The sequence below is a fragment of the Amphiura filiformis genome, chromosome 2 (genome assembly GCF_039555335.1).
Source record: "Amphiura filiformis chromosome 2, Afil_fr2py, whole genome shotgun sequence".
In the NCBI taxonomy this organism is placed as follows: domain Eukaryota; kingdom Metazoa; phylum Echinodermata; class Ophiuroidea; order Amphilepidida; family Amphiuridae; genus Amphiura; species Amphiura filiformis.
In genome coordinates, this window is record NC_092629.1 from 84,047,378 (window position 1) to 84,068,363 (window position 20,986).

Sequence of the window (20,986 nt, forward strand, 5' to 3'; positions counted from 1 at the left end):
TTCCTATATACGTGCATACCTCAAATTGAGTATTGTCGCACGGGCTTAACGCGGGCACAGTTTTTTTTTTACCTATGCACGATCCTTGAACCTAGGATTGATTGCAGATATCAGAACCGGGGATGGTCCCCCTTCTCTTTTCGAATAGCTCTGACACTTAACGTACACAGGGTTTGACTCTTCCTGTACACGGGACCAACGGCTTTACGTGACTTCCGAATCACGGACGAAGCACATTACACTACCTATATCTGCACGTGATAAGCAGTGTATGGGGGCGAGAAGAAATTCTTTAATTAAATTCTGAAATTAAATACTGAACTGAATTGAAGGATTCCTGACCATATAGGAACTTTTTGGGAGGGAAGAGAATTTTCACCTAAGGCAAGCCCAAGGCTCGAACCCTCGTCGATCGTATCTCCCGGCCGGCAGCGCAACGCCTTGACCACTCGGCCATCTCGCCATCGCCTTCTAGAGGGACTTGCATCATGTCATATATTTGTAATGGTAATTATTCGGGTTATTTTGTATGTAATATCACAGGTAATCAAACCATTGGCAGATGGCGTCTTGTGAATGGCACCACCCCGTACGATGGACGCCTAGAATACAGATTTGACAACAACGATGAATGGAGAGGTACATGTCTGCAATCTGATGAATCTGATCAGGCTGGAAGATGGCATGACGTCATTAACTCTCTACATCGTATTTGTATGGGCCTCGGATTTCCTTCGTTTTTGGGATATTACACACGAACCGAAATTGGAACTGAAAATGAGTTCATCTATGACATTGGTGTCAGTATAATACCGATTCCGTGTAGTCAAGATCGCATAATGAACATGCGATGCTCGCCAAGTAAGTCCTTTGAATATTTTTCAGAATAAATTGTTAAGCTGAATTTATACTCGATCGCTTTTGCAGAAAAGCGATTCTCACGCACGCTCTGTGTTTACCTCCGTTTTCAGAGCGTCAAGCCGATCAATCGATACTAATCGCCGAGGCCAAAACGACGTCGCTTTTGCAAGTTGAAGAAAACTCAATTTTCGACTGATGACGCTAGACACGTGAATGATTCAACCAATCATTTCCAACGAACTGTACCTATTATTTTGCTAATTAATTTACCTTTCTCGATTATCAACTTTCGGCGATGATTTAATTCAAAGCAATGATTTTTGACAGCAATTATTGTTATAAAAATGTATTTTGTGGCATTTAGAATGTTTTAATTGTCGTCTGCAATCGCTATCGCCGTGATAAGTATTAATGCAAAAGCGACGAGCGATGCATCGAAAAATTCGCCTATTGCCCATCGCTTTTCAAAAGCGGTGCATCGCAATTGCTCGGCGATCGAGTATAAATTCAGCTTTAACATTTTAACATAATAAAGAAGCTGTCAGCAATATTGCGGTGTTGTTGTTTTGTTTTTTGTTTTTTTTTAGGGAGGTTTATATAATGTTTCTGCTCTGACCTTTGATATTCACCACAGGATATTCGGCAAGCTATATTTATTTGCATTCATGCATGAACATGCTATATCCTTTCCTTTTTGTGTACAAAATGATATGTAATGAGTTGCAGATTGTTGTTAAATGGAACAATATCGCTAATTGTTAAAAAAAAATACGGAAAATGTTCATAGTACAGCATACCATTTTGAAACTGATAAAAACTTATGTTTTGTCATTAAGATGATACCATACCTCTGCGACTTATCGGGAATCCAACTATAAAGGCTATTGTAGAAGTCTCCAATGGCGTATCATGGGGAAGGATCTGTACCGACGGTTGGAACCTTCAGAAAGCCCACATTGTGTGTCGTCAGTTTGGATATTTTGGGGCCTTAGCTGCGCTTACTATTCCAAATGACCAGACAGAGCACACCTCGAAGGAGGTATTCATGAAATTGCCATACCCATGTACCATGAACTTTGATTCGTGCCTTAAGGGTGAAGTAACAGCTAATTGTGAATGCAGAAATGATAACACAGGAGTAATATGTAGAGGTAAGTAAATTAGTAGCATACACTTAATGCCAATGGCTTTTCAGTTTAAAGTATCATTATTTTAATCAATATTATCATCTATCAGCATCGATGCATCATCCACAGCATCGTCATTATCGTCATCGCTATATACGGCGAAGAAAAAGGTCCCAGAAAGCCGTGCGCAGCTTTAAACAAATTAATCTTCCGTGTAAGCGCATTGACCCATTTGGGTTTCTTTTTTTTTTAGTTGTCACATTGCCTTTTAACACCAAAGAAGAAATGTTATTGTATACATAGCCTCTTTGACAAATACTTCGGAGACAAACTTGATTTTCGTCGTCACTATCGCAGTCATCATTTTCAACTTAATTATAACGAATGTTGCGATTTTTACTATTCTTAGATATTTTCAACATAAATACATTTCCATGGACCTAAGTGTGGGTCCCCTACGGAACAACCTAGGTAAACAAACAATCAAAAAATTGTTTTATCCTCCCAAAAATTTCAACAATATTTAAACAAATATTATTTATTCAATTTAGAAAATGATAACACGTAAAAAAGAGAACTCAACAAGTTTGTCCATATCTACCTTGCTTTGATCTGCCATAACCATGATAACCTTTGAACCAAAAATCAAATTTAAGTCAAACCTCATATCTGGATGTGTGGTATTTTTTACATCCCTTAATTTCATTGCCTTTTAGACACGACCGTTCTGATAACAGGGACCTGGAATAAGCGTTTGGTACCAGTAGACGAATTTACCTCTAACCTATTCACACTTGATGTCCGCAGTCATCCAAACAGCACGGAATGGTACACGTTATGTTCTACAGTTGCTTATCCTTTCCACATTCAGCATGATACGTGGTGTAACACAGCGAGGAATTCTAACATTCAAGGAAATGCATCACATTTGTCACAAGTTGCCATTTTAGTTGAAGATGATTTCATTAACCCAACAATTGGTTTTGTAAGCGGCACCTGTGGCACTTATGGATTAGTTCAAAGCCATTACTATTGTAATAAAGGTTTGAAATGTCCAATTGCATTCCTTAAGTGGTTGTGTGTTTTAAAGTGCGTTTAGTATCGTGAATACAATTAACTAAGGCTTCTTTGTTGGTAAACTACCTTAAAGGAGGATTTCGTGATCCCAGCATTCTCTTTTTATGACATTTTTCAATAGATATCCACGAAAAAATCTTATTCCTAAAATTTCAGTTGATTCTGATTTTGCGTTGATGGGTTATGCATGATTAAGTGTATTACACTGCTGACTGCTCCATAGGCCACTATTGTAACTTCGTTCTGGTATACCAGAACGAAATTCAAATTTGATGATCTTTTTGCTAAACGAATTAATCTGCAAGAAATGTTGGTACATAAACATTATGTAGCCAGAGGTTTCCAGTGGTATCAAAATCTCAACTTTTTTAGACAAGTGGGGGATGAGGCTCTGGATCACGAAGTGCCCTTTTAAATGCTGAGAAAATTCTAATAATCTACCATTCTTCTTTTTCGCCAGTATTACAACTTGCTGACTTAGAGATAAACACATCCATTTCGTACGTGGAGAGTTGTGAAGGGCGATGCAATCATGAAGACCATACCACGTGTCGATGTGATGTAGAATGCCTACAGTTCGGAGACTGTTGCATAGATTACAAATCTTATTGTAACTTACCCATTACGTTGATAACTGAAAATTTTACATCGAGGGCTTGGGCAGATCCAAAGTCGCACACATGTCATACAATACGGGAGTTTAATCACGTCCAATTAGTGTCATCGTGTCCACATTCCTGGAACGAAAACTTGATCAAATCGGAATGCGGTCTTAATGATAGAATGCCTGTTTTTGACGACTTTGGTTACAACTTTCGTAATATATTCTGCGCCATTTGCCATTATCGTAAACTTGGGCAAATTCATCCTTGGAATACGTTTCCCGCCGACTCTGCTGATTGCTACAAATCAGCTCTTGATACCGGGGGAACAATATTTAGGAGTAAAAGCAGGCCTACAGCTTTTAGTGACATCGTTTCGCTAGGCAACCTTAATGCGTTTGAAGTGGGTAACCGTCTTCGTGTCTGTTTCAATGATGATTGTCTACCATCGTCAAATTTATCAATGTCGACATCCTCAGCATGTAAATCATATGTTCTCGAACGCTGTGAATTAAACAACGGATTGGTGCACAAAAATCCTCATTGCGCGAAGTGTAATGGACGTACACCTCCTGTATCAAATATACTATGTGAAGCTGCGTTCCATGGGAATTTTTATCGGGATATGTGGGATTTCCATGCCGCTGGAACCATTCCATCTGCGCCAACTAAAGTCCAATGTTCACCCGGGGAAACTCTTGATCCAGTGACACAATTATGCCGTGCGATTATTTGTAGACCTGGCTATTCTCTGTCACTTTTTGGACATTGTGTTATAAATGACCAGTCACATTTACATATTATTAATAATTGGAATTGTACTTGGCAAAAAACTACATTTTTCTTTGGAAGTACATCATCGCAGTTTATAACAACTCAATGTATAAAAGAAATACTGGGCAAACCATGGAATAGAAAAGTAGATGAACATGATTACAGTTATATGATGATGATGACCGATAATCGAAAGCAGTGGACAGCATTTGAGTTTGGTCCGGAGTACGGCTTTGAGCTATTTCGCATGATTGAAAATAAAACACAAATGGACAGACAAGATCAGTTTTTCTGTGATGTAGCAAACGTTGACGCCTTCATATCATGCGAACAAAGATCACCAGACGAATCACTGAATACCGCGTGCAATGAAACCTGGTACTCTGGGAGCCCATTTGAATTTCTGCATGTTCCGTCTCTCCTCCAAGAGAATATGGTGTTATACGTGACTGATAATATCTATATCACCACGAAATATATGATTTACTATGAAAAGCACACGTCAGAGTCCCCCAGTGGATCCCATCAACTTACAGTACTAGTATGTGGCCATGAAGTTAACAACCCGGTTCTTGAATGCGCATTCGTAACTTTAAACGACATCGAGTATTATTCTACTGATGTAAATGGCACTCTTCTGATCTACAAAGGTACGGAAATCAATGAAAATGACTTCGTACTTTTATATGACGGTAGGGCTCAGGTTTGCATTAATTCGTTATTTGGGAGGAACAAAGAAGGAAGGTCGGAGTTTGATTTCAACCCCATTGATATTGTCAGCATAACAACAACCTCTTTCTCCCTCATTGGAGCACTTGGAACACTTACTACGTACATAAAATTTAAAAACCTTCGTAATACGTATGGCTACGGAATCATCTCACTTTCAATTTCGCTCTTTTCCGCTCAGTTGTTTACAATGTTGTCCAACATGGCGCTTCTTTCAGATACACCATGTATCATATTTGCCATTGTAACTCATTACTATTGGCTGGCTATGTTCACGTGGACAACTATTTTGGCGGGAATGCTCGTCTATAGATTTGCATGGCGAGTGACGAATAAATTTGATGAAAATTTAAAGATTCACTTCTTGATACAACTTGCAGGATGGGGATTACCTTTGGCTATTGTCCTCACAACCTTGGCCCTACATTTATGCCAGTGTCTTCATTCAATTTTGATCCCTGTGTATGACGCCACCATATGCTGGCTTCGGTCTGGACCTGCGACTCTGCTTGCATTTGGGATACCCATAGCGCTTTGTCTTATTATCAACATCATCCTTGTCACCGTGACGCTTATTAAGCTACGAAAAGCAAGACATAATTCAAACAAACTGCAGCAAAAATCACACAATGAAAATGGATGGAGAGAATGCATTCAATTTGCCAAGGTAACGCAAGAGTTAACATCCCTTATAGAGGGCACGGTGGCTCAGTGGTTACGGCCTTGGACTCATAATCTGAGAGCTTGCTTGATGTGCATGTGTTCGAGTCCCCGTCCCACCACCGTGTTGCGCCCTTGGGCAAGACGCTTTGCCTCGCTTGCCTCATCCCACCCAGGTGCAATGGGAAGCTGTTAGGGATCGTCACAGTCGTTGTACTGATGAACCCTGCGCCAATTGTAGGCTGCAAACGTGGTTCCGACATATTCTAATGACGGCGGAATAAATGTAAAGCGCTTTGAGGCTGTTTACGGCATAAAGCGCTATATAAATATCTACATTTATCTAACATACAAAAAATGAAAGAGAAAAGTGCTCCTCTGACTAAAAATGAAAGAGAAAGTAAAGGGGGCAATGAGCCCGTATTTCATCAAGATTCACCACAATCATGGGCCAATAAAGGTTTGAAGACTTTACATGTAATCTCTCTAAAAAAGCCGGTATCTGTATGCTTCCCACCGATAATACCGGGTCAAAATGGTGCAACCGGTAATTTGCCCCGATATTTTTATGTTGCCCCTCCTGACCTGGAATGCTGGCTACGCCCCAGGATAGGGCGGTGGGGGTTTCAGTCATATAATTATGAGACCTGGGGGAGGGTAAATTGGGGGGAGGCAAGAAATTTTTGGCGAGCTGAAAGGGGGGAAAGCAATTTTTAGCAAGCCGAGAGGGGGGGGCATGTGATTTTTGGCACACATTCTTGGGGCGCATTTTAAATAAAACCGTAGGAAAACCGTACGGAAACGCTTAAATATGCAAATTTTCCTGCACGCTGCGCTCGCAACATGTATATAGACCATTTGAGGTTTGCAAAGGGGGGGGCAAAGATTTTTTGGCGGGCCGAGAGAGGGGGGCAAGCTATTTTGGCGATCCGAGAGGGGGGCAAGCGATTTTTGGCGAGCCGTTTGGAATAAGGGCATCTAAGAACGCTGTGGGGTGGAAGGGGAAGCCATGAATTCCTTGGGATGGGGCTAGTGCTCTGGGTGTGCTCCCTAATACCCTTTGCAGTCAATCTAGCGTAGCTAAATCGGTTAGATGTTCATAATAAACATTTTCATAATTGTTATTGCCTAGGTGTCCTCTGTTCTTGGCTTGTGTTGGATACTGATGTTCTTAGCCAGCGCTGCTGATGTGGAGGTCATTTGGTGGATTGCTATCGTGGTCTCGTCTCTTCAAGGTGTCCACATATTCTTCTCATTTGGATTTAGTGGTGCGGCTCGTCAAATGTGGAAAAAATCGTCTACTTAGTATCGACCAACACTAGACTTAAGTATCCGTAAATGGTTTTAGTTTAATGTAAATCGTGTTTAGCTTGCACTATAACTTCTTAGAATATAATATGAGAGGAACTTTAATAAAGGATGACAGGACTAATCATAAAATGAAGGAGAACACAGGTAATATCTTTAGAAAATGTAATATGACACATAAAAGTATATAAACCAGCGATACGGCTGTAGCAAACAGGTGCATAGCACCTCTAATGCTGGATTCATACTATCATGCCGCTTACTGATGAGCGGCGTGACAATCAAGGCTTGTCATTGTCATACTTGGCTGATACATCTGACAGGGGCATAAGGTAGTTTATTAAACTTTTTCATTTTTTTCCCTTTAATTTACAAATATAACCAACTTCCCTAAATGTTCGTTCTTGTCCAAGCAACTCGTTAATAAGCACATGTGCTTATTATTGAATTTTGACGGTATACTTTATTATTGCAAATGTATATAGATGTAGATTGTGATTGTCATTTTAAATTTTGTGACAAAATGTGTGATAATTATAATATATCACAAATTTCAATTATTATAGTTAATAATTATAGGTCTTATATATATATTGGAACTCGTTCGACGGAGATTACGTTCTATGGTGAAAGTGAAGTTTTTTGAAGACCTACACATAATGTAGTAATAATTAAAGGCCATATTAAGATATTAAGTTGTTTTTTTACCTTTCCTTTCGTCGATCATTTAAAATGTTGTTTAATGATGCCAATCGGCATCCTCCAATAGCCTACTTGTATCTTCTGTACGATCACAGGCACGAAGGGGGTGGGGTGGGTGTATCCGTTTACCATGTTTAAGCCCAAATGACCTAAGCTAATCGTAGAATTTTTAGCCGAAAATAAATTTTGCCTATGCTTTAGTATATAGCCAGAGTTAATACCATTGGTCCCTTACGTAAACAAATGGGGGAACACTGCCTGTAATCCAATCAGCGCCGCTGTTTAAACTCGACGCGGTACGGCAAATTAAACGATTCATTGAAACACTAGTGCGGAGATACGGTCTTACGCCCCCTCCCTTCCTGAGCGGTGCTCCCTGAGAAGAAGGGATCAAAGGGTTTTTAGGTTTTGATGGATGAATAAAACACGAATAAAAGTCTCTCCGAAACTCAGATTAAGCGATTGTCTCCTTTATACCATTATGAGCTAATTCATCCCAAGTGGCAATCCCAGATAACACAACCGCCACATATGGTGCCCGAATCCGGGTAGAGATTCTGTGTAACCTCTCGCAGGATGGATTTTAACAAACTGTGAAAAGGAGACTTAAACAAAATGTGACTTTTCAACGTGTGAAGTTTCGTCTGCCGCGAGTGCACGTGCGGTACCTGCATCATGCAGCGGCAGGCAGCATTGGACGGGGCATCATGGACTTAAAGAAAGCACGGCAGGCCAAGGGCGAAAAGCATGACAGACTGGCAGCAGATTTTGTTTTTGACGACGTGAAGTTAAAGTTTTGGAACGCTATGGACCTGAAGGAATTGACAGATATTTGATGCACTAGGCCCTACATACAGACAGTTTGACACTGGACTTCGACAAAAGTACAAGTTTATTGACTTCGCCCTTCATGCCCTTGTGCTGGGATTTTACAAAATATGGATTTTTATCAGTGATTTATCCGTGATTTATACGTGTGATTTTAAATTCAGAACGTTAGGCCCATCTTGCTTCGTCTGAAACAGGTAATTTATTCTGATTGAAATGTCTACAACTACAATGTTCTACGTGGATCATGTTCTGCTGAACTAAAAATCAGGTGAGGAACTTGAAAGCGTCTGCTGTTGCAGAAAAATATTTCAAAGGTTGGAACTCTGCCTGTTGACGAGCATCCCGTATCCAGATATACGATGGAACCCAACATGTAAATGTTCTGAGCTTCAGAAGATTGGACTGCAATGCATCCAGCAACGTGTCTGTTTTTCACCTGTAATTGGATTTGGGGACTGAGCCGCGGCAAGACGTGGAACATCAGAGGTTTGGAGATGACAATTTTAACATTAGATAAATCAAAGAACATTAGATTAATCAAAATTTAAATCGTGCAGAAATCAAAGTTTATCAATCAAAATATAACATGCTGCTTTTTGTTTCGAGAAAATAAGTTGTCGGACAGTTTCTACATGATGGACTAAATATTGACAGTTTGACTTGGTTATAATACATGACATTGATGACTTGGATGTGATATTTTCAAATGTATGTGTGATCACATCTCATGATTTTTTTTTGACATTTAAAAGGGAACAAAAGAAATCCCGAAAATGAACATTTGGATAATTTGTAAATGAGATATGGACAGTATTAACGCCTTTTACAAAATGTGAACTGATGAAAATAGACATTGGTTGAACTTTGTTTTTTATATCATCATGTATGTTGTAGTCAATAAGTAGTTCTAAGGTTCAAAAATGTAAGCTAATGAGTAGTAAATTAAGCCGTAATTTTAAGATGTAGTTTAAGGCACATAACGCGCGCTGATAATTGTAAGATTTTTGGTCAGCGCTAAAAGTGTGCGAAAAAGGTGACATTTTTTGACAAGTTTTATAGTGATGTGAAAACTCCCGCTGGGTCGGTGGAGATCTTTTTTGTCCAGTCCTTTGTGAAACAAAAGGCTTGTATATCATGGGTGCCAGGTATAAGCAAAATATTGTTAGTTGTACGAGATTACAAAAAGTTGTAACCGCAATGAATTGTCATAAATGTCTAAAAATCTTTGTATGATATGCTACCAAAGTAGGCAGCGCAAGGATAGTCTTTCATGTTTAAAAGTTTGGCATTTGTACGAAATAGTACATAGGTACTTCACAAGTTGCCCTCCTTTTTGTATGTTTCCTAAATATTTCATGTATGGAAAGAGGAAAATGATTTAGAGACTCACAAACAAATGTTTTGGTAAAACAGACATTTTGGAAGTTCACATTTACTTCGTTCTCCATGTTTTATGTAAACCGATTTTCATTGTGAAGATCGTCAGCGTGCCCCCTGTGCTGGCTGCCAAATTAAGAGTAAATCAGGATGTGGTTGTGATTGTGTTTCAAAGTTTTTGATATTTTTCTCTTTTCAAATTATGAGTATTTTGTGCTAAACTCCCGCAAAATTTCGTGGTGTTTTCATGTCATAAATTTTGTACAAATTTTCTTTTTAAAAATGCATTCAAAAATAGCGTGTGCTCTGTATTTTTGCATGGAACATAAGATTGCATTTTTTAAAAACATTTGCTCCAGACATGTTGACTGCATGTACATGTCTGAACATGGTTGCTCAATGCTCACCCTTGGTACATGCACGCCTTTTATCTTGTGCCGCTTCCGCAGTACCTGCGCGTCGTCGCGTTACACAAAGACTTTTAATACCATGCATGTTTACAGTCAACGCGTCTCAAGTATGGTACAGTCACCACTTCATCGCACACACCAACTTGTTTATAAATTTCTGATTGGATGAAACAAATCGCTGGTGTTGTCATTGGCAGTAAAAGGATTGTGATTGGTTTAAAGTAATTGTTTTTATTATAGCGAACATTTGCAGTAAAGCTAGCTTTTGAGGTGGTGTATTTTATCATGATCGATTTTTTTGACATGTGCATAATACAAGCGTGGCGCACGCGAGTGTTTGTTTAGAAAGCAAAGTACATTGTACATGTTGATTTTTTGTGATGAATATTTTTTGTATTTCAAACATTTTCAATGTTGACATTACATACATGCTTCATAAAATGTTGCATTTCACAACTGGGTATCTTGCTTGCCTTCACTGGTTGACAAGAATCCCTTTTGCTCATTCATGGTTGATAGTGTAGTAGATTTAATAACCTAAATTCAAAAATATTTTGTTTTCCCCGTTCAAAAAAAAGTTTTCTTCTGGTCAATTTTTTCCATGAATTTTGGCTCTCATGTTAAGCAGTATCTGTTTGGGTACTTCATGTTTTCCTCGGACTGATCACCCAAGGAACACGTGTTCACCCTCTCAAGTGTTGTCCAGTCCCATCGGATATCAGATTTGGGTAGTCGCAAAAATATCACATGTCCCGCATTGTCAATTTTGTGCCAGATAAAGAAACTTTGTTTTTGGTAACTAGTAAAAGTAGATATGATGATTGTATGCATTGATGTTAATGTTGTTTTTTACAAATAATTATAACAAAAGCTCGGGGGACCTCGCTTGGAGGGCGAGGGGGTTATGTGGAGATACGGTCTTACGCCCCCTCCCTTCCTGAGCGGTGCTCCCTGAGAAGAAGGGATCAAAGGGTTTTTAGGTTTTGATGGATGAATAAAACACGAATAAAAGTCTCTCCGAAACTCAGATTAAGCGAGTGTCTCCTTTATACCATTATGAGCTAATTCATCCCAAGTGGCAATCCCAGATAACACAACCGCCACACTAGCCACGAATTAGCACAATCCCAGGTTATTTACGGCTCATTCTTGCATGAGCAAGAATGTTTGTAAGACCAAATAAAAATTAAGAATATCATTCATGACATGCACCATGATGTGTGATATGATATGCTCATTGTCTCTCACGTAACTTACGCATCATTTCCACTCGTGGGAAATCAAAAGTAGCTTCACTTATAAACATTTTTCTAGCCGTGTGTAGAATGTCAAAATATGCAAACCTCGAAGCTTTTTAGCAAAACACTAAAAAAGTCAGCTATACGCGCGAGATGCTGAGACATATCTTTTTCTTTCATGACCTAAGTAAATTAATTTATTGTAATTGCTGTAAGAAAGACAATTGTATTACAACATTAAAAGTTAATGATACGACCATTATTATAAAACTAAGCAGTTTTCTTTAAAGCAATGGGTAATAAATAAGTAGGACTGCAAAACAAACTCGCTTCCTTTGACATGAGACGTTTCCGGTCCATTCTAGGAGTTAACCCTCCTGTACGAAATCAGAATTTATTATTTAAACAGCGTCTTAGCATCACAAGCACTATTACAAAAGTACGAGGGGGTATCCAAAAAATTTTTGACATCACCCAGAAGCGAAGGAGCTATATCGATGAAATTTTGTCAGTGTAATTACTGGTCCTTCTCTACATTATGGTCCAAAAATGGTCTCATAAGTATGTTTACTTTTTTACAGGTGGCGCTAGATGGGCAGTAGGCGCATAACCTATAAAATGGTGAAAATTGAGGCACGCAGCGTGATTAAGTTCCTGCATTTGAAGGGTTAGTCCTACCGTAAAAAAATGCTCAGAAAATCTATGATGAAATGAAAGCTATCTACTGTGATGATTGCTCATCATATGGCACTGTTGCTTTTTGTAAAAGGAATTTCCAAACGGGCCACATGTCCCTCACAGATGAGCCAAGAAGTGGACGTCCATCACTTTCGGATGATGCGGCCACAGTGAAGAAATTCAAGAAAGTGGAGGATCTTATCATGAAAAGGTCATGATAAGATCCTCCACTTTCTTGAATTTCTTCACTGTGGCCGCATCAGAGAAGGACCAGTAATTGCACTGACAAAATTCCATCGATATAGCTCCTTCGCTTCTTGGTGATGTCAAAAACTTTTGGATACCCCCTCGTACAGTAGTTACCAGGAGGCGGCTGAGGGCGTCAATTGCCGTTCAGCTCCTATTTCAATCCAACTGGTCTCAAATTGTTCCTATGGCAAAAAAAATCAAAACGAGAAATGTTTTGGATGTTTTATTACATAGGTAACATCACAAAATAGGTCAAGGTCAACAAGGCTTAATGGAATTCGATCTTCTTTGCCTTCTTACCAAGGTAACAAATCACCTGATATATGGCAAACTATTCTTGTTCTATATGTTTCTGCAAGCGGAGCAATATGAAACCGTTTTGATCAAAATTAGAGCATTTTTCAATTTTTGTCCCCTATGGAATCCAAATTTTGACATTGACCATTGACCCCCATAACTCGAGAAATGTATATCGGAGATAGGTCAAATAGTACTATACATTTTCTGAATCCTTATGACAAAAGGAATATATTCGTATGTTTTTAACAACAATTGACCAAATTTGAAATTTTACCTCTATATAAGCGGCCTTTTTGGATTTATGCAGATTAGGCACTGTTCCACTTTTGGGACATTTGGGAACTTTTGATAATGTTCTTTAATACACTTTTCTGAAATGAATGGTGATTAATTGGTTTCTACTACAATTAGTGGTGGGTGATTTGATTAGCCTATATCTATGAACAAAATCAACACTTAATTCAATATGTTTGATTTATGGATAAATATTTATTTATTTTTTGTGCAATTTTGACCAAAAAAGGAATTTTTACATGGACAATTTTTGGTATTAATTTATAAAATAGAATTATCAATTACAACATTTTTCTGTGACCTATGATTTTAGACCTATAACCTCTTCAAATTCATAAATAGGCACAAAATGCACGTTTTTGGTGATATTAATTTTGGCCAAAAATGGACTCTTCTTCATCATTTTTAACAATAACTTGCATTAGCATTACAAGTTTGAGTAACACTTATATTATTGATATAGTTGTCTATTCTATAATTATAATATCAACCTTTCCTTGTGCAGTTGTCTATTCTATAATTATAATATCAGCCTTTCTTTGTGTAGTTGTCTATTCTATAATTACAATATCAACCTTTCTTTGTGTAGTTGTCTATTATATAATTATAATATCAACCTTACTTTGTGTAGTTGTCTATTCTATAATAATAATATCAGCATTTCTTTGTGTAGTTGTCTGTTCTATAATTATAATATCAACCTTTCTTTGTGTAGTTGTCTATTCTACAATTACAATATCAACCTTTCTTTGTGTAGTTTTCTATTCTATAATTATAATATCAACCTTTCCTTGTGTAGTTGTCTATTCTATAATTACAATATCAACCTTTCTGTGAAGTTGTCTATTCTATAATTATAATATCAACCTTTCTTTGTGTGGTTGTCTATTCTATAACTACAATATCAACCTTTCTTTGTATAGTTGTCTATTCTATTATTACAATATCAACATTTCTGTGTGTGGTTGTCTATTATATAATTATATACAATATCAACCTTTCCTTGTTTATTTGCTTATTCTATTATTACAATATCAACCTTTCTTTGTGTAGTTGTCTATTCTATAATTATAATATCAACCTTTCTTTGTGTAGTTGTCTATTCTATAATTATAATATCAGCCTTTCTTTGTGAAGTTGTCTATTCTATACATACATACATACATATTTTATTTATTTCCATCAAATCAAAATACATGCAAGCAAATTTAACAAAACAGCAAAATAGATTTTAAAAAAGATGGCGGAGATGTAACAAAAGGCAAAAGCCTGAATTGAGCGTTACACCACTTTAAAAGAAATATTATAGGCTAATTAATATAATACTAGAATTAAGAATTACACTCAAATACAGATACATACATTTACACACACACAAAAACAGATGTATCAAGCAACAAAAGCAAGGTAATGTAGGAAAATAACTCACAAAAATAAATCATTTGATCAATAAGTCTATAATTATAATATCAGCATTTCTTTGTGTAGTTGTCTATTCTATAATTACAATATCAACCTTTCTTTGTGTAGTTGTGTATTCTATAATTATAATATCAACCTTTCTTTGTGTAGTTGTCTATTCTATAATTATAACAGTTTTCTTTGTGTGGTTGTCTATTCTATAACTACAAGTTTGAGTAACACTTATATCATTGATATAGTTGTCTATTCTATAATTACAATATCAACCTTTCCTCGTGTAGTTGTCTATTCTATAATTATAATATCAGCCTTTCTTTGTGTAGTTGTCTATTCTATAATTATAATATCAACCTTTCTTTGTGTAGTTGTCTATTATATAATTATAATATCAAACTTACTTTGTGTAGTTGTCTATTCTATAATTATAATATCAACCTTTCTTTGTGAAGTTGTCTATTCTATAATTATAATATCAGCCTTTCTTTGTGTAGTTGTCAATTCGATAATTATAATATCAGCCTTTCTTTGTGTAGTTGTCTATTCTATAATTATAATATCAGCCTTTCTTTGTGTAGTTGTCTATTCTATAATTATAATATCAGCCTTTCTTTGTGTAGTTGTCTATTATATAATTATAATATCAACCTTTCTTTGTGTAGTTGTCTATTATATAATTATAATATCAACCTTACTTTGTGTAGTTGTCTATTCTATAATTATAATATCAACCTTTCTTTGTGAAGTTGTCTATTCTATAATTATAATATCAGCATTTCTTTGTGTAGTTGTCTGTTCTATAATTATAATATCAACCTTTCTTTGTGTAGTTTTCTATTCTATAATTATAATATCAACCTTTCCTTGTGTAGTTTTGTCTATTCTATAATTACAATATCAACCTTTCTGTGAAGTTGTCTATTCTATAATTATAATATCAACCTTTCTTTGTGTGGTTGTCTATTCTATAACTACAATATCAACCTTTCTTTGTATAGTTGTCTATTCTATTATTACAATATCAACCTTTGTTTGTGTAGTTGTCTATTCTATAACTACAATATCAACCTTTCTTTGTATAGTTGTCTATTCTATTATTACAATATCAACCTTTCTTTGTGTAGTTGTCTATTATATAATTACAATATCAACCTTTCCTTGTTTAGTTGCCTATTCTATTATTACAATATCAACCTTTCTTTGGGCAAATGATAGCAATCCCCTAGCTGTTGCTATATACGGGCTTATGCCCGCGTTATTGCATTGAAACCCTAACAAAATGCAAAGAGGGCGGTTGTGTTGGTAATTTATCAGTGCCGGTGAGAGTTAAAGCCATCAATGATAACAATGTCACACAACAAAAGATTAGTATATACGAATATGGATGTACGGTGTCTAGATGCATATCACGCGGCTTTTGTGCTCAAATCCATTTGGGAATTAGAGGATTTGTCCCGGGATTTGTGTCCATTGTGTTAAGAGATATATGTAAGGGAATACATGGAATAAAACATGGATTATGCACTCAAAAGAAGCCATCAATCACAAGAGTAATGCCATCAATATGAGATATTATTCATCTGAAACAATTATATTCATCGTGGATTATGATATCGATAGTACGATGTTATCAACTGGGATTTGTCTTTGGATTCATAGAACAGTTGGATTATCGTTAGAAGAAAAGAAGAGAAGGTCAATAATGAAATAAAGAATCAAAAAAAGCGTAGCAGTAAAATGTTTTGTGTGATTTACAAAGATATCATCCATTATATACGTTTGTTAATGCAAGATTTGTCGTATCTTGAATGGTTACATCAAGTGTGTTAACCATTAACATCATCAGTGATTATAGCTTGTTAACAAGCGAAGCAGCATCTATTTGCTGTCGTAACTCATCTTTGGCAATAATGTGGTATAACCAGTCCTTATCGGCATTGTTCTTTTTGGAATTTCTTCTAATATTGTTTTATTGCGTTTATGGTCTTCATTAAAAATCATAGTGGTATCACTCGGCGTCTTCTTCAACGTCTTGTTTGTTTTCTTATGCGAAGTGTCTTATCTTCAGACCTGTTTCCTCTCCTGTGTAATTTGTAACTTCTACAAGTTGCTGAACTACTCTGGGTTACTTTTGTCAGTTGACGTTGCAAAACGACCTCCAGTAACTTCATCCTCAACAACCGGGCTGAAAAGAATATTACGACCATAAACATCCTATAATTATTGCTTTTCGGTCCATAATGACTATTGGTTGCTATAATTATAGTATTAGAAGCCATATTAGGCGACAAAATAGTCTATAATGAATATCATCATTCATCATTCAGGGCAAATAAAATTAAGTAGGCCTAATTGCAAATGTACGTCAACGCTAATGATATTAAGAGGGTTTATCCGATAGACTCAGATGGTAGGTGGAAGATGGGGGTCAGCAAATTTTGTTCATATTTTGTCAATCAAACATGTGTCCATGAGTATTTACAGTGGAGGTATTTAAAATTTTGAGGACCCCCACTGGGAGATACTGGACCCCCTCAAATTGACCCCCATGATTGTCTTCTCAGACACAAAAACTTTGAAATGTGCACTAACTTTTGATTAGAGCCACGTAATAACGCGCATCTGCAGACATTTTATTTATACTTCACAGTAATAATACACATTTTGTCTCGACATAACAATTAAAAGTTCTTTGTACAACATTTGGGTTGTTCCATTTTCAGAGAGGGTGTAATGGCCTTTTCAGCAATTGTGTAAATGTGAAAAATCCTAATTTTGAAGCAAAGTTTGCAAGATGATTGTGAGAGTTCCTCAATATTTTTGTCAAAGTTATTTACTTGTTGGATAAAGTAGATATAGGTTGATCAATTGAGCAAATAAAAATCGTGGAGACTTTTTCCGTTTTAAAATGAGCACATCTTACTTTATGCTCTTTTTCAGAAAAGTGCAAAATGCTAATTTTGAAGCAAAGTTTGCAAGATGATTGTGAGAGTTCCTCAATATTTTTGTCAAAGTTATTTACTTGTTGGATAAAGTAGATATAGGTTGAACAATTGAGCAAATAAAAATCGTGGAGACTTTTTCCGTTTTAAAATGAGCACATCTTACTTTATGCTCTTTTTCAGAAAAGTACAAAATTGCGATATTTTCATGCTAAACTAGGTACGGTGATTTTTCTAAGTTTAAAAATGAAATTTGATGAAAAGGTAGCCTATCAGAAGTAAACAACATCAACAAAACTATTACATAATAAATTGGGGCCTAAATTGTGTTGGATAAATGCTTATAGAACAGGACTATTCTATAAAGGGGTTCAGTACCCCGGGTCAGTACTAAAATTCTGTCTGTGCTGATTTAAAAATAACCTTTTTGCATCATGCTTTATGCACCCTCAAATGAATATTACCTTTTTCTTCCAAGGAACGCAGGTAGGGCCTACAATAATTATTTTCTATCACTATGTAGTTTTAAACAACAAAGACAATAATATATTGGAACACTACATTGATCAAGTAGGGGTGTTATTGTGTTAAACATAAAAACGCTTATGTATCTATGATTCTCGATTTTTGAAATACCAAAAATGCTGACACATTATATGGATTTTGGGGTTTGTATTGAGGATCCTTTGATGGTCAATATACCAGTAAACTCCCGGGGGGGGGGGGGTCTTCGAAAAATTTAGTACGGGGTGTGCCACGCAGACTTTCGGATGCTGACTTTCTCTATACCTACTTTTTGCTGTTTTTACTACCCATCAGTATACCAATTTTCAAGAAAAAGCACCCAAAAAGCACCCAAATTTGCCATAATTGGGCGCTTTAAGTGCAATTTTTCCAAAATGCACCCAATTGGGCGCATTGGTCTCCGCTGATAACCCACCCATCGATATACCAAAATTGCTGAAAAGGTACCCCAAAACCGTGGCACATCCCCATATACCTTCAACCAGGAAGAACCCCCCCCCCCCGGGAGTAAACTGCTCTCTTTCATCTGAGTGACCTGTCTATTAAGGGGGCGCAGACCACCAAATAACCTCTCCATCATAGTGAAAAGCATGTAAAAATCAACATTTTTAAGCGGCAATTCTACCACGCATGACAATAGTTTTCTTTATTTTTAGCTGTATTAAATAAAGCCTAAATTTTCACTTAAGCTCCAATTTTGTCTATCTTTACAGGTAAGGTTCAGTTTTTATTAACAAATGTTAGAAAGTGATGCTGCTATTTCAACATCGAAATTAGTACTAAAACGGGCTCTGTTAGCAGTTATTCGGAGAGGGCCTATACTTTTCTTGTGAAATCGAATTTGCTTAATGTTACTGGGGAAATTCGCTTAAATATTAGTATAAATGGCCATTGCCATAACAACTGCCTTCTCTTTGAAATCTCCAATACATGTAGCTTAAAATTAAAGAATCCATGTATATCAATAGTATACTTATAAAGTGCAATACAAACTTTTTTAATGCAACAAATTGCTCAAACTGAAGAAAATGGGTCAATTTGGGGTCAAACTGCCCAAAATTCAAAGATCATAGATTACTGGGGAAATTCGCTTAAATATTAGTATAAATGGCCATTGCCATGGCAATTGCCTTCCCTTTGAAAATCTCCTAATACATGTAACTTAAAATTAAAGAATCCATATATCAATAATATAGGCCTACTCATTAAGTGTAATACAAACTTTTTTAATGCAACAAATTGCTCAAAATTTGGGGTCAAACTGCCGGATGCCCAAAATTCAAAGGTCATAGGTCACAGAAAAAGGTTGTTGCTGTCATCTGGGATGAGGGAGGCAACAAAAGTTGGTATATTGGGTTTTACCTTGATGATAATGGGGATGAAACACGGGGACAAAACCTTCGAGTGGATCACCTGATACGCGTTGGTACTGATACCGGAGATGAAAGTTAGCAGCGACCACATGGCACTGATGATGATATCTAGGACACTATCATGCAGCAGTTTGAGATTGTGCCTGTGACACTTATCAGTTTCCGTAGCAACATAACAAGTAGCCATTTATATTATGGCTTTTTTTTGTAAATTTTACCTCATATTGTGGAGATGTCCTTAAAAATTTTACTCCCAAATAGCCAGTATTGTGGATAACAAATTTTCTTTCCCTCATCTTATTTTAACATACCAATGTCACCGTAGAAGGTCAAGGGTCAATACACATGGCTTAGTTGGAGCTCTCCCATACTGACAGTGTAAAAAAGAGAGAATTTATTATCCCTGATACTGGCTATTCCGGGTAAAATGTTTAGGTCATGTTCACATGTTGAGGGAATTTGTCAAATGTTACTGGGGAAATTTGCTTTAAAATTAGTATATATGGCCGTTGCCATGTAAACTGCCTTCTCTTTGAATTATCCTAGCTCACAATTAAAGAAGCCTCATATAATCAGTAATATAAAGTGTAATACAAACTTTTGTAATGCAAGAAATTGCTAAAAATGTAAATACAATAAAATCCATTAAACTATCAAAATTGTATAAAAGTCTGCAGTGCAAAAATCTTCATTTTTTACTTGATGTAACGTATGTTGTGTGTCTATTTCGTTTTTCCAATTTATAGTATTATGTAAGTTTTTACCTGTTGTCTAGCTTTTTCTGTAATTTAAATATGAGGTCTATGGGCCTGGTTCAAAATTTGGGTAAAAAATGTGCATTGGGTCAGAAATGGTCGTAACTCAACACATGAAGATTTGAGACTACTTCTAACTGCATAAATAGATTGATTGACCAAAAAAACATAGACTAGACACCAGAACCTGGTAAAAAGACCCAAAAATGACTAAGTTATGGCTAAAAATGTGATTTTCAGAGGAAAATGTGGCCATTTTGGATTTTTGCTGTGCACATTCTTTTTTGAAACCCAGGCTTAACATCTTGTAATTTCATGTTGAGATAGGCCTAGGTTAAATAGAACATACAAAAAACCTTATCCCGAAGCAAAACAAAACAAGTCCCATTTATAGCCCACTCCTAGCATTAAGTTCCACCCCCAGGTTATTAGGATTTAGTACTTTGGGGTATGGGGCCCTACTAGGCCTAGTTCCTATAGCTTAAGTACTGACGCATGTGAAATGATTAAGAATCAGAATAGGAGCTTGTGATTTTCATAATAATCATAATACCACTAACATGTATGAATACGAGCTTGTGACATGAGAGGGGCTCATATTCAAGAAGCATTATCTACTGGCGATTTTACCAATATGCTGTAAAAGAGAACACCTACCCTGTACTTGATTTGCATTCTTAAATGTGGTTCTTAACTCCTTAATGGATTAACTGACTATTCGCTCAAGAAAAGGGACTGCTACAGTGAAAAGATCT

The 20,986-nt window shown here is 36.6% G+C and overlaps 1 long non-coding RNA gene across 1 annotated transcript; it reads left to right on the plus strand.

Annotated features, from left to right (window-relative positions):
* Positions 1-598: 598 nt before the first annotated feature.
* Positions 599-2,866, plus strand: LOC140137439 (uncharacterized). Its single transcript, XR_011856837.1, has 3 exons — positions 599-861; positions 1,698-2,012; positions 2,705-2,866. It is a non-coding gene; the product is annotated as an uncharacterized lncRNA (long non-coding RNA).
* Positions 2,867-20,986: the final 18,120 nt, after the last annotated feature.